Source organism: Acanthisitta chloris, unplaced genomic scaffold (assembly GCF_000695815.1).
Source record: "Acanthisitta chloris isolate BGI_N310 unplaced genomic scaffold, ASM69581v1 scaffold10370, whole genome shotgun sequence".
NCBI classification, from domain to species: domain Eukaryota; kingdom Metazoa; phylum Chordata; class Aves; order Passeriformes; family Acanthisittidae; genus Acanthisitta; species Acanthisitta chloris.
The window spans coordinates 14,193-29,108 of NW_008649953.1; the positions used below are offsets into that span (position 1 = coordinate 14,193).

Genomic DNA, 14,916 nt, shown 5'->3' on the forward strand with positions numbered 1-14,916 from the left:
ATGCCAGGTGAAGTTTATGCCCAGTTAGAGGTACTGTAGAAAAGTAATATTTCATGTTTACCTATGTGTATATGATCCTGAAATAGCACTATTTGTTCTCGGTGATGTAAATAATTCCATTCTCCTTGTTCCTTCTCATCTGCCAGCAATAAAACCAGGTAGCTTTTCTTTTGTTCCTTAAAGATTTATGTGAATGATGGAAAATCAGTTCAAAAAGAGATGCTACATTTTGTTCCCATGAGGTTCACAGTCGTTTTTTGATATTTTTTTCTTAATAGTGACCAAATCATGTTCAAATTCATAAGCCTCCTCTCAGAGGTTGAACTGTATAGAAACTCCAGTGAGTGTACTTTCTATGTTGCTTTGCCTTCTGTAGCACAGTTAGCAATAGTTTGTGACTCTTCAAATATGGATGCGGAAGGTAGGATTTGATGGCTGTCAGGTGGTGCTGTCTTACACACATCCTCAGTCACTTGTTTCATGTATTTGGCCCCACACCCATCCCACTTATAAGTGTTTTGGATGCCAAGTGAAATTTGGAGGAGTTACCTGAATTAAGCAAAACTCGATGATAAGAATATGTGGGGAAGTGCTACAGCTGTAGTGGTTCCTACTGACACTAAAAAAAGAGCTTATTAACTTAAGGCTTTAAGAACAACATCTGCATATGAGAGATCTTTTTTTAACCTGTTCTGGGAGATGCACTACACTGTAAACACTGTTAAATAGAATTGGGTAAAAGTTAAACTCATTATTTCATCAAATAATCTAATTAGTCAAGATTATAACTTCTCACCAGTTTCAGTAAGTTTTCCAGTCCACAGCAGACACGGTGTCGATCTGATCTACTATTTCTTTGTTGGATTTTTGACGTGTACCTTAAACTGGTTTTCTAGTTACCCTGAAGTGACTTGGATTCAAGCTTCTTTTTCTTGTAATTTTGACACAGAGAGAAAACACTCATTAAGGTGGGGTTTTTTCATCCTGATGGAATTTATTTTTCTTTCACATGGTTTAATGAATGTTTTTTCCAGAGATCTTGGGGAGCTGTATAGAGTGAGATGGCTATTTCCAGGTCAACCTTTTATATATCTGAAAATGTGTTAAAGCAGCAGTAGGGCTCTCTCTTTTGCTGTGTGGAAGATTCCCAACATAATTTTGAATGGAGTTTTATGTGATAGAACATAAAATAACTGAGTTCAGTAAGTTCAAGTAGTTTATAATTACCAATGATCCATAAAATCAATTATTTTACAGTTGACAAAAATTCTAGTAAAAGCTATGACATATAGTTGTGGTTAAATAAATCATCCACTGTAATTTCTTATTCATAAGCAGGTGTTGGGGTATCCTCACCATTAGTACACAGATTTTACTGATACATTTCTGCCACGTGTGATATTTTTTCTTCATGCAAATGTTGCTCCGTTAAATAGGAATGGCCTGAAGAGTGGAATGCTGTTAAGAAGAAAACTGTATCAGTAAAGGACGAAGTAACTCCTCTTCAGGCATGAGAGATTACAGTTAATCAGAAGAAAATGCAGTTTACTTGATGTATGTTGAATTCTGGGATCAGTCTTCTATACCTCTGGTTTGGTTTGGGTTTTTAGTTAGATTATGAGCAAGTGTCATTACCTGTGTTTCATCAGGGGAAGCAGATGGAATCCAGAGAAAGGTATAAAATGGAAGCTCCTTTTCAGTTGATGTAGAAAATCCATATGCTCATCTCAACACGAGGATGGGGAATCTCAGAAAAACATATTTGCTTGTAATCTTTCAGTATGAAATTTAGTGATAGTTCAGTGTACACATAAAAATATTTGTGGTTTGAGGATTTTTTGGGGTTTTTTTTTTGGCGGGATGTATTTTGGAAGGCTATTTCTTTTGTTTATTTTAGTGGTTTGGGGGTGTTGGTTGGTTTGGGTATATTTTTTTTCCAAGCAGCTGGGATGGTTTTTTTCAAGAAGTACCACCAAGTCCAGGTTTCTTGTTTTATTCATGTTCCTTTAAAAAGTCAGGATGATATGCATTTGAATACAGTAGCCTAAAGTGGACTATTTAGTGAATCTTTTTTAAAGCATTATGAAGGGACTTTGTTAATTTTTATACAACTTTAAGGAGAAGTGGTTTAATAAGTTATGAGATTTATTATAAGAGTATAAATTACCTGCTTTTTATGCAGCTTTTCCTTTAGGGTTCAGATATAGAGTCCTTTCTATGCTTTGGGTGCTTTCAGAGGCAATGTAAATGCAGGGTTTCAACCACTTCAGCTTTTCTTCTATTGAATCATATACACAGGATCTATAGATTTGTGATTCCAGTTGGTATAGGTAAGCTTGCTATACCTTACAACTGTACTTCGAGTTCTTTGAAGCAAATCAAGAGCTTTTGATGCTCAGGAAAAAAAAGTTACTAATGCAGGAATCTATCTGCAAAACTATTTGAAGACTAGACTACAAGCAAGTGAAACAATGTAGAAAATAAGTGCAGATGCTCAAGAAAGCTTGGAGCATTTGTGATTACATTAACGTAAGCTTTTTCTTAAAATGATTTATAAGTTCAGAATGTATTTCAATGTTATACTTTTAATTTGATCCTAGAAGTATTATAGGTTTGATTTTTTAAAAAGTATTTAAAATACTGAGGATTTTAATACTCTCTTGTTTTTGAAATTACAGCTGCTATGTTTTAGGATATTCGGAGTAAAAATGCCTCTGTTCTCAAGTCAACCAATTTCAAGATATTCCCAAACTAGAACAAACCTTGTAGTTTCATTTAGAACTATTTGAAAGCGAATAATGTGCTTGAATAATTAAAATAATTGAGTAAAAATTCAGAAATCAAGAAAATTCCTCTTCAGGACCGAGGATTGTACATTAGAATGTTGTACAAGTCTAGGAGCAATTCAGTGTACAGACCAGTATGGGAAATCAGCCTTTTAAAGTTCTTTTTCCACCAGGAAGCTGCTTTTCATAGGCAAGGTTAAGAATATAAGTATTAGATTTTTGTTTCCATAATTTTGTGTGTAGCACCCCCAGGAGGAGGTGCAGGGCAGCTTCCTCACATCTCCCAGGTGCGCCTGTATGTTTTCAGTAGATACAGGTGTGCATTTAATAGCATGAGAAAGTTATATATGTATGCTTTAATCAGACACTGAAGCCTTAAACTGTTCAAATGCTTGGCCTTTGGATTGAATTTTGAGTAGATGAGTTATTCTGTGTGCTTTCCAGGTAATGGTGGTGCAGGCTTGGAAAAAATTAAGGTCCAGGAGCTATTGCTGTGTGCTGGGCTTTCACTTGCATCCATTTATCTGTTATGTAGCAGAAGCTTGTCTTTACCAAATGTTGTTGACGCTTTTATCTGTACTTTCTGTTTCAGAGCAGCATTGATGATTGGACTAAAACCCAGTGGAGACAGATTAATGTGGAACAGATGGATGTGCAGCTCAGAAGGTTTGCCAAGGCAGGTTCTATAGCTGTCTCTTCCTGCAATTTATTGGTCTCAGTGCCACCCCTTCCTCACTCGTCCCACCCACTTTGATGTTTCAGTGGATTTATTACTCATGTCCAAACTGAATGTTCTCGAACATGCTTTGTTTTGGGGGCTTTCCTTTCAAACTTTATTCTTCTGAATGAGTTTCCAGTCCCCGTGGAGGTATGTGGTAAAACCATGCTGTCACTTTTCTGAGTTGAGGCAGTATGTTAAAGAATAAAGAGGGTGGAGGTTTATGACAGACCCCACCAGATGATCATCATTTTTAGAGACAGGTGGAATTTGCAGAGGTTTATCTGCTCTACTCATAGACATAGCTCCAGTGTGTTGGGAGCTGCAGCAAAGCTACTAATTTTTAAAGGGAAGGCATTATCTTTATTTGAAGTATCTGCAATGTTTTGTTGACAGGAGCCCTGAAGAAGACAATGGGGCAAGGGAGGTATGAAGCAAAAATAGCAACAAAAGCCCCTCAGACTCTTTGCAGGACACTAGAGGAGCAGTTGTTGTTCACAGACAATACAGGAGTTGAGTATAAAGTCTTGAACCTAATGGGTATCAAGTTTCTTCTTTTTCACTCATTTGTTTCATTCAGGAATAAATGATTTTAATTGCGTGCCCAATAATTAGTTCATTAAGAGCAAAATCAGACTTCGTAGTATATGTCTTGGCTTAAATTGCTTTAAAATTCTGGACAAATAGCCAGCTCTGATACTGGGGGTTGTCATGCTGTGTTATGGGTGGTAAAAGCAAGGAGAGGGTTGAGATAACTGCATTCTCCTTCTGCTTTTGCATCATTTACTGTAGTGCATATGCCAGGTCCTGGAACACTGAAGATGCTGTTCACTGCCCATGAGCTGATCCCTTATGTCATGTTCATCACGCTCTGGTGTGCATATGAGTCTCCTTTACTACTCTGAGCAGTGGTTTTGAATGTATTAAATTTATGGGTAGTTACATCTGCTGTGAAAATAAGAAAGGTACACGTATATCATCAAGGGCTGTGGTAAAACAAATGGTTTTGATCCAACTGGAATCACAAAATCACCATGTAAATACAGTGTTAATACAGTTCCATTACGCTAAGTGACATTATGGAAAGTATATTTCCAGACTCATTGGCTTATCTGCCACATAGACCAACAATCCAAATAAAATCTTCCCTAGTCTTGTCCTAACTGTAACTTCTCCACATGTCTGCACATGAAACGAGAAAGTAGATCTTCCTGACAAACTTCCTTAATTTTTCTGAACGTTATCAACCTGCTAATGGCAAGTAATTATTGGCAATTATTTTAATTCCCATCCTTTAGGAAAAGCAGTCTGGATAAGGAGATTTAATTCTTGGGATGTATATAGATTCTTGGATTTAAAGATGAAGAATCTGATGTCATCACTGAGGTCCATATTTGAGTTGCAAAACCTGCAATGAAGTCCACATATGCCAGAGAAAGATCTCATAATGTACAACTCTGAAAAGCTAATATATGGTAATGTTCTATAGGGAGGTTTTATGTTTAAAATTTCAAACATATTTCTAATTGTTTAAATCTGCAATTCAAAAACCTGGACAGCAGCATATCTTATGCCAAAATAAAAGTATATTTATTCACACCTTTGTACAAGTTGAGAACCCTCTTAAGAGCAATAAAGTAATTTGTGGTGTTTAAGATGCACAAGATTCTTCATGGTGCATATTGAAAAAGGCGTTGGGCTTACATGCATGAGCAGAAGTACTGTACAAGTTAATGCTTCTGTTATAATCTGTCATTTTTTATCTTGTTAGAAGAATTCTAATAGCATCACCAGTGGTATTTGTAGTCCTCTCTATTCATTTGGTATTTCCTTCATGTTCAGTCTAAACACTGTCAAAATGGTGTTTGTGTCTTTTTCTTTTTTTTTTTTCCCTTTAGCAGTTTAAGGCATAGAACCTAAACCAAGCTGGTGAGGTGCCTTCTTCCTGTTCTCTTGCCCATACTTTACATGTCCCAGTTTAGTAACCAGTATGAAGTAGAAAAAATAAATCTGAGGGGAATTCCACATGTTGCAATAACTCTTGCACTTCTGTACAGGAGCTGGTGACTGACGTAACAAATGAAAACAAATGTGATGGAAGCTACAACCAAACCAGAGGTGTATGGAAACACTGAAGCTCTGCAGCATGGGTAAAATTTCCAGTATGATTACAAATTGTTCTAAAGTGTAGTTATGGAACAATCAGGGAATGAGAGCTGTCAGGTCATGTTTGGTTTTTGTACAGGTGTGAAATGATATGATGATAATATTTTTGTCTTTTGTTTCTATTTGACATGCTGGAGTTGTACTGCTTTGGTTCATTATTTCCATGATATAAAAATTGTCAAAGGTCTTAAAAATATTTTATGTTTGGATCTAATTCATTTTCTCTCCATCCACATCCTGGGAACTTTTGCATTTAGAACAGAAGATAGTGGGTTGTGTACAGCAAAAGTCCTTCTTCCACACACTCAAAGGTATGCCTTAAGCTTCCCACTTGTGTTCACTCTTCCTGCCTGAAGAGACAACAATGTTTGAAGTCACAGCCTGTTTCTCCTGGCAGAAAAAATGTTGTAATAGGACATTAAATAAAAACCCCAGACACAAACCTATTTCTGAGATGTCACTTTTGCTATAACAGATACCAAGGTAATAGCTGAAGTGCATCAGTCATGCATAAATAAATGTGGGTTTCTTTCTTTCCAAACACTCGTGTAATTGAGCATTTTGATTCTTAATACTTTGTGAAAATACTAACATGTTTTTTTGTTTGTAGCTCTTCACACATCAAAGAAAACACATGCATCTTAAAAAAAGTGGTCACTTTTAGCTGGCATTCAATTGTTTGTTGTTTTTTTGTTTATTTGTTTTTAATTTACCTGCACATAACTGCCCTGTTGAGTTAGAAACTTTTTTCTTGTCCCTTACTTGTTAAGGTTGGACTCTTTGAAAGGCTGAAGGGGAGTTTCCCCCTAGCCAGACATATTATCAGGGACTCCTTTGGCACAATTCTCTTCTCTTGGGTTCCTCAGTTTGAATGAATAAAAGGTTATGTTCCCTTTTGTTTCTGGAAAGTAAATGTATAAGACTTACCACCTTCTCTGGTCATTACAGTTGAGTTCATTGTCAGTATTTTAAGTCAAAAGTGGATTGCATTGTTGTGTTTTACTGTTTGGTCTTATTTTTACCTTAACTGGGAGGGAAGTTTTGGCTTTAAAGGCATGTGTCAGTAAAATCTCTCTTCTTTTCTGCCTTTCTCTTTGTGGAAAAGCACATGTCTTCTCTTTGTTTCTATTCTGGGTTTTTTCAGCAGATTTGCTACACATCATTTCAGAAGGAGCCCAGCCAAAACAGGTGAGCCTCTTTGCCTATTAATGTACTTCATTTTGCCTACAGAAAGGCAAGTTATCCAGCTGTGTGAGGTGATATTACCATAGAACTACACCTTTGTTTCTGAACTTTAATTCCCTTTGCAAATAGGAACACCTTGCCTAAGGAAAGTAGTAAACATTTCCCCCCACAACTAGGAGAAGTACAAGGTGTTCAGCAAGGAGAGATGAGAAATGTCTTTTGCTGGAAATTTAGCCATATGCCAGTTGCATTTATTTGGATTTTTGGATTGTAGGTTTGCTGTAATTAGAATTTGAAAAGGTCAATGAGATCATCAAGTCTATTCTCCTTCTGGATTGATCAAATTTCAGGCATGCTATGGATAGCGGTGATAAGTAAGACTGAAAGGTCTGTGGTGTCTGTTAGGCTGTTACCAACTGAGCTGCTGACCACTATATGAGGAATGTTTTTGTAGCTATCCTTCTGTTTTCCTCCCTTGAATTGAACAATTATCTGCTAGGTTTTCTGACACTTTGAGACCAATCTGTATAAAAACACAGGCGCTTTGATGTATTTCAGAAGCTCCATCCTGTTATCTACATGCCAGCTGATACTCCTGGCCTCAGTTCCTATCTAGCCACAGCCACCAATTCTCTGAGTACTAAAATGATTGGTGTGTCACAGGCAAAGCCTTTTATTGAAGGGATGTGACCTGTAACAGAAGAACTGATACTTTCTAAGAAAATGAAGGACTTGTAAGGCTTGAACACAGAGCCTCTTCTAGCATGGTGGTAGGCTGTCATAGATTCTTCACATAACCAAATCTCAGTGATTTGTTTCATCCATATATAAGAGCAACCAAACAAATCTTCTAATTGTCAGGCAGAGAGCATGCTGGTGTGTAGACAGTGATCTTCCAAGTCCACAGTCTTAAAAGAGGTGTGTAGTTACCCAAGGTGTTTAGACTTGAACAGTCTATTTGTGAAATAAGCACTAGCCATAATTTTAATTACAATTTCTAGACTACTCAGCTTTATATTTGTTATCTTTGTCCTTCAGATTCTTCTGACAACTGACAGTAGTGTAATTAACTCTATTCACTGCTTCATCTGTGACCATTTTGCCCTAGCTTTTCCCATAAAATTCTCATGTTTCATAATCATGCAACAGTCAGATAGTCCACTTTAGCAGAAGTATGCACTAGTGTGATTGACACAAATCTAAGGTAAATGGTTTCCTTACACATCTGGTATTTTTGGGTGCAGACAGCCCATCGTCTTACCGAACTTTTTGACAACATTGCTGATCTTAAATTTCAAGAAAATTATAGAGGAATCTATAAATGCTGCCCTTAGTATGTACAGCAGAGAAAAATAGTATGTTCTGTTCCATAAAGAAGTCCTGTGGAGGGAGGACTTGGGTGTGCTGGTAGATGAGAGGCTGGACATGAGCCAGCAATGTGTGCTTGCAGCCCAGAAAGCCAAAGATATCCTGGTCTGCATCAAAAGCAGCATGGCCTGCAGGTTGGAGGTGATTCTGCCCCACTCCTCTGCTCTGGTGAGACCCCACATGGAGCAGTGCATCCTGCTCAGGGGTGTCCAGCATAGGAAGGATATGGACCTTTGGGAGCAAGTCCAGTGGAGGGCTAACAAGTTGATTAGAGGGATGGAACACCTCTGCTGTGAGAAAGATTAAGAGAATTGGGTGTGTTCAGCCTGGAAAAGAGAAGGCTTAGAGGTGACCTACTTGCAGCCTTTCAGTGCCTGAAGGAAGCCTACAAGAAAGATGGAGACTATTTACAGGAGCATGTAGTGACAGGACAAGGGGGAATGGCTTCGAACTGAAAGAGGGTAAGTTTAGATTAGATACCACAAAAAAATCTTTACTGTGTGGCTGGTGAGGCACTGGAATGTGTTGCTCAGAGAAGCTATGGATGCTCTATCCCTGGAAGTGTTCAAGGCCAGGTTGGATGGAACAACCTGGTCTAGTGGAAGATGTCCCTGCCCATGTCGGGGGGATTGAAACTAGATGATCTTTGAGGTCCCTGCCAACCCAGGCCATTCTATGATTCTATTCTACAAAATTTCCTTCGTGGATTTTGCTCTCTTTGGGATGTAGATGAAATAGATGCTCTCAATACCAGGAAACAATACTTTTAAAAATGTAAATTGTGACCAAAGCAAAAAAAACAACCCCAGAACATTTTGTCATACAAAACTGTGTAATTTGCTGATAATTTAGTAAGTTGTCTATCTGCCGCTTACATGTAAGGTGTTTTTTTACAGCAAGTGTAGAGATTTTATTGTTTAGGAACAATAAAAAAAGAAAAAAGATAGTAAAAGACACAGAGCTGATGAAGACTGTGCTTGAATGTTGCATTTGTCATTCTTCCTCTCTTCTGCCCTTTTTATTTCATCTTCTATTATAGTTTCAGATCTTCTCTTCTCTTATTCTTATTCTTATTCACACCTCTCCAGACCTCCAGTGCTCTCACGTGTCCCCTATCAGCTGAACAGGGTTTCAGCTGGTTTTGAGCCTCATATTTGTTAATTGGCTAGCCAGTATGTGTGCTAACTGGGTAGTGGTAGGTCAGAGAGAACAGATCAGCAACTTCTGAGACAATAACTTATTGTTCTCAGGACAGTGCTGAATGCACAAGCATTCACATTGCATAAAATCAATGTTGCATGTGGTTCTAATGATTGATTGTCTCAGCAGGGAGGCCCCAGACTGAATGGACAAATATATGCAGCTTGCCTCTTAGGGGTAGTTTCTTCAAGATACAGCTACGTTTGAGTGCATAGAGACGTAGGAAAGGCTGTATTGTCTGTGCTTACTCTGTGCCTGTGAGCACAAAATCTTCAGACTTTCATATTTGGAGCTTTAAGACAGTATGTCTGTGTGTTCAAGTCAAGTGGATATGTAAAACAAAACAATGTCTGGCGTCTCATCTAAATCCTACTGAAGAGACAGTAACAGAGAAAATGGAAGGAAAAAATCTACTCTCATTTCAAGTTTGTAGAAGTGTTGATGTAAAGAAAATCCTTTGTTTTGTGATCCTTTGTTGTAAAGAAAAGCCTTAGAAAATCCTCAAGATTAATGAGAATAACTTCTTTTATTGTTAGTATAAAATGTACCATTTATGTTGTGTGCATAAATTTATGCATGCTTGTTGTTTTTCCTTCAAAAGATGGAGTCTTGATTGCAACACCTGGAGGAAACTATACACAAAAGAGCACATCTCTGTATCATGGAGGCAATACTAGCCTATGAGGAGAAGCAGAACAGTGAGTTTTTGACTACCCATCCAAGGCTGAACATACTGCTTCACAAATCTGGTGTGTTTCCGACATCGAAACAGCATTTGGTAGGCTGGAAGGCAGCTTGGCATCAGCCCTGAAGGACTGCTACAAGAAGCAGGTATGGACATCTTCTTTTGGTTTAACTCAGTGAAAATGAGTACAGTGCAAAAATGTTCTCATAGAAAGATGTGAGTGGCATACTGAATAATTTCAATCCTGTAGTAAGTAAACTGCTATTAGCATCTACTGAAAAAAGAAACATGATTTTTGCTTCCATTTCTGTTACCATAAGATTTTTATCACATCTGAATTACTGGGTGTTTGTGGGATTATTCAGAACTGAGATGAAAGATAAAAGCAAGTACACTGCCAAACATCAACCACAATATTGTGCTAAAACTGAGTATGCAACTGATATGTATACAAATATTAACCCCATATATTTGTGTAAGGAAGTCAAAGTTTCTGGGTTTGCTTGTGTCAAATCAAGCAGTTTACTTCTAAGATTAGTTTTAGTCCCACTTCAGAAGGATGCCTTCTGCCATTTGCTTTGCCCTTGTTTACCTCCAGCTTCTCCTGAATGCTTTTGTCCTGCTGTGAGTATATCTTCTCTTTGTGAAAACTTTCAGTAGTTTTGGTTTTCTTAGCCAACACAGAATATCTGCTAAAATGAAATGCAGAGTAGAAAACAAACTTTAAAGTAGGGCTGGATATCTGACAGAGGTGTCTAAGATTTCCCTGTGATAAGAAAAGATATTTTATCTTTCTATTGAAGTTAGTTATATTTGCCTCCTTGAAATTACATGCAGTATCTGTGTGTGGGGTTTTTCCCCCCTATTAATATCAAACCTGATTAATTCCATAGTTATTTTCTACTATGTAATGTTATATAGTCATTTATATCCTATTTTGTGGTCCTCCCCTTATTGCTTTGCCTATTTTTGAAATATAAGTCACTGATACTTCCTAAAGACTATTTTAAATTTGCCAATAGATGTTCTTATGCAATTAGAACAATTTTTGAAGAGTCTGGTACATATCTCTTATGGAGATGATAACCACAGGATTTACAATTCAGCTTCATGCACATCTTTTTATCCATCCATTCCTCCTACTCTTGCCTAGTTTACCATTTACAGAATTTGTGCTCATCTGGGTTGCCATTGTTTTGGAAGAGGTTCAAATGTGTGTTTAAACCAGGATTTCTACTGGCATCTCATGCTTAATATCAGTAAATTTATACATACAAGCCTGTTTTTACAGTGGTTTAGTTCATGATGTAGGCAGAATTAATTTATAATAGCTATAATGGTACTAGGATCCATCTGGTTTTGGAGGATTACCTAAATCTCTTCAGGTCACTCAATCAAATGCTCTTATTACCATGCTGCTTGGAGAACTTTACTCAGGTGATCAACAAAAAAACATGGCCATTTGCACCATAGATGTTTATGCCAGAGATGTATTAGCAAGCCTTGAAGCTCAGAACCTATGTGTTTTGATGGCTGTATTTTGCACGCCGTTTATTTTGCCTTCAGTTGTGCATGGTGTGTTTTGCCCTCCTTTTAGAGGCACACATGCATCTCTAAAGCAAGTCACTCCTCTCCTGTAGTGGTGTTATACATGCACACAAATTTGAGCATTTATTTAAGCCAAAGTGCTCATTCCATGTGTAACTTTGTTCAGGTAAAGCTAAGATGGCTAGCACATGTTGCAGGTTTGATTGAACAAAACGTTTCACTGGATGAAGATTGAAATAGGGACAAATTTGCATTTCCCTTCTGACCTCCTGAACCTCAGAAATAAAATGGGTTTCTAAGATGGCATTAAGATAAGAAGAGATAAGGCTTGAGGAGTAAAATGTAACTCATTCTGGTCAAAGTAATGCCTGCTCCCATGCAAAAGCTGCATTGTTTGTAAGGGGAAGTCTTGGCTTAGTAAGTGACAATGTGTTCTGCTGTAACAGCTCTATTAAAAAGATTTGCTATTACACTTGCATCTGTATAAAAGCACAAATGTCTCGAGGGGCATTTAATCTGGTTGGTTATAGTAGTTACTAGCCATAAGTGGCTAGGAATGAGGTGTGAAACTACTGATGACAGCTGTAGCTTTGTGATGGGTGGCATTTCTTCCATCTGAATAGCTCCTGCCTGGCATAATGGCTCTGTGATGGATTTTTAGGTGACCAGTTCCAGAGCTTTTTCTTGGCTATCATAGCTACACCATAGAGGTATGCCCATCAGTGTTTCTGATGCCCAGAAACTCTGTTTTGCCAAAATTTGTGATGCTCAATTTCAGTTCTTTTATGAGTACTTGGGAAATGTTAGGAAAAAGTTTTTCCTGGGAGGGTTGTGAGACACTGGCACAGGTTGCGCAGGGAGGTAGTGAATGCCCCAACCCTGGCAGTGTTCAAAGCCAGGCTGGATGCCTTGAGCATCCTGGTCTAGTGGGGAGGTGTCCCTGCCCATGGCAGAGGGGGTTGTGACCCGATCTTGAGGTCCATTCCAATCCCTAAAATTTTATGATTCTATGAATACCCCTCAGCTAGTTATTACACCTTTGACTTACTCCTTTGACTGTCAGGTCATGGCTGCTACTAGTAACTGTGTCTACTTTACCTTTTTTAGTGAATAAGAAGTTAAATGTCTCTGTGAAGTTCAGTGTTCTTTCCTACCTCATATGTATATAAAGTTATTGTGACACAATATCTCTGAACATGTGTGTAAGTGTAGGTGTGCATACTTAAGTAATGATATGATTTTAATGGCCATTGCATTAAAATAACTGAAATATTTTTTGCAAAACTTAATGCATATATTCAGTGTGTAGTCTGAAGTGGAATATGAATGGATATTTTCCAAGGTTAATGAGTTTTCAGCAAAATGTTTTTGTTGTTTGTGTGTTAAAATCCAAACCAGTTTTTGGTTTTTTGGTTTTTTTTTGCATACCACGTACAATGAAACCTTTCCTTCTTTTTCTGGGAGTGTTTTGGCTCCAGTATGTAATTTCTTGTTAAAATAAGTGATCCAAAAAGATTCATAAAGACATCCTGGCTGGCTTAGTGCTTATGACCCTCAGTTGGGAGGGACAATTCAGGGGTTTAAGTCCTTGAAATAGGCAAAGTGTCAATTACAGCTCCCTGTTTCCTGTCCCATGTGACCACTGATAGGATATTCCTTCTCGCTAAAAAATGTTGATGTGCTTAGTTTTCTTTTCTAAAGCAAGTGTTTTCTGAGTGTACCACATCATGATTTTCCATGAACATGAAAGAGGTACATTTGTGGTTTAGGACACTAAATTATAATGAGAAAGTAGATGCAGAATAAATCACTCATTAAACATAAGGCTTGAAGAAAAGCCTCTCCTGATGTTGTAGAAGTTCATTGCAATGCAAACAATCACTTTTCTTATGTTAAAGTATTATATTATTCTAAACCAGCCTGTCCACCTAACAGTGTGTGGTGCTCCTGCAGGGCCAGCTGGCACAGGTAAGACAGACTATTGAAGATTTAGGCTGTACCCTTGGTATGATGCCGTACATCTTCAGCTGTTTGGAGCAGATAGATTATAAGGTGAGATGTTCTGCTATGCAGTATGGAGACTGTTGTTTAGCATCTTTTTCATGTAAATTGCTTTGGAAACTGTTACTTTCAAGAAAAAGATGTTAAATCATTCACTTTGGATTTTAGTCTATAGGGAATATCTATAAAGGTTTGCTCCAGACAGGAGCCTGGGGATGCTGTGATAGATTCAATCACATTTTGGTAGAAGTCCAGTCAGTGTTTGCAGTACAAGTAAAGACTATCCACGATGCAATTAGGAACAAGAAAAAGAGGTGAGTGCATCTTTATTGTCCTTTACAAGCTCTAAATACTGGCCAGTGACACCAAATCATCTGTGTAATATGCTGCCTTAAAATAACTTTCTCCTCAAAATTTTGCAATAAATGTGAAGGAAATCCTTGCCCTACAGGGTTCTAATTAAAGCTTTGCTGTTGAAACTCTAGTCCTGTTCAAGACCCACCATGTCAGATTGTGGCATTATATGGATGAGAAGCTTGGTGGGATTCAGCTTTGCAAGAAGTCTCAGTGATTCCAGGGTTTCCCAGTGCTTTTGAGACACACCTTGTGTTTCCACCCTCCCTTGTTCTCCTTCCTCTGCTTCCTTTACTCAGTGCTGTCTTTTGGCCTTTTCAAACCCACTGCATCCCTACCAGTCTCATTTATTCTACATGTTTCCAAAGATGATTCTTGTTATAGACATCAGCCATAAGCATTCTTTGTGGCTCTGATATTCCAGTCTGTTCCTTCCAAATTCAGTGCTGGACAGAGGAGCCACCAATTACTGGAAGCTATTACAGGGTAACTACAGGGTAATACTTCTGTTTGCTCAGCTCTAATAAACTTTCCTTGGCATTTGCTTTTTGCCGTTGTGGGAGATGGGATCCTGCCCACATGCACCTTTGCCATCTGATCTTTGATGCATGCAATTGCTTTGTATTATGAAGTTCTTTACATGTAATCTAACCATAAAATGTTTGTGCTGTCACCCTTTCAACTGCTTTTTATTTCTTGGTGAAAACATTACTTTGAAATCCATAGTTGGAATATATATTATTGTGATCCCTTGATGTGGAGGTCAGACAGAACGACCAGAAAACCTCAAAGTTCTGTTCAGGCAAGTATGCTATATTGTAATGGTATAGTTTATGGGATACTAGTATATCAAGTCCATATTTTGAGTACACATCCCACCTAATCTTACTCACCTTGGTTTGCAG

At 37.9% G+C, this 14,916-nt stretch overlaps 1 pseudogene; it reads left to right on the forward strand.

Annotated features, from left to right (window-relative positions):
- The first annotated feature begins 3,378 nt into the window (after positions 1-3,378).
- The window catches only part of LOC103807568, a 114,746-nt pseudogene continuing 103,208 nt past the window's right edge, over positions 3,379-14,916 (forward strand).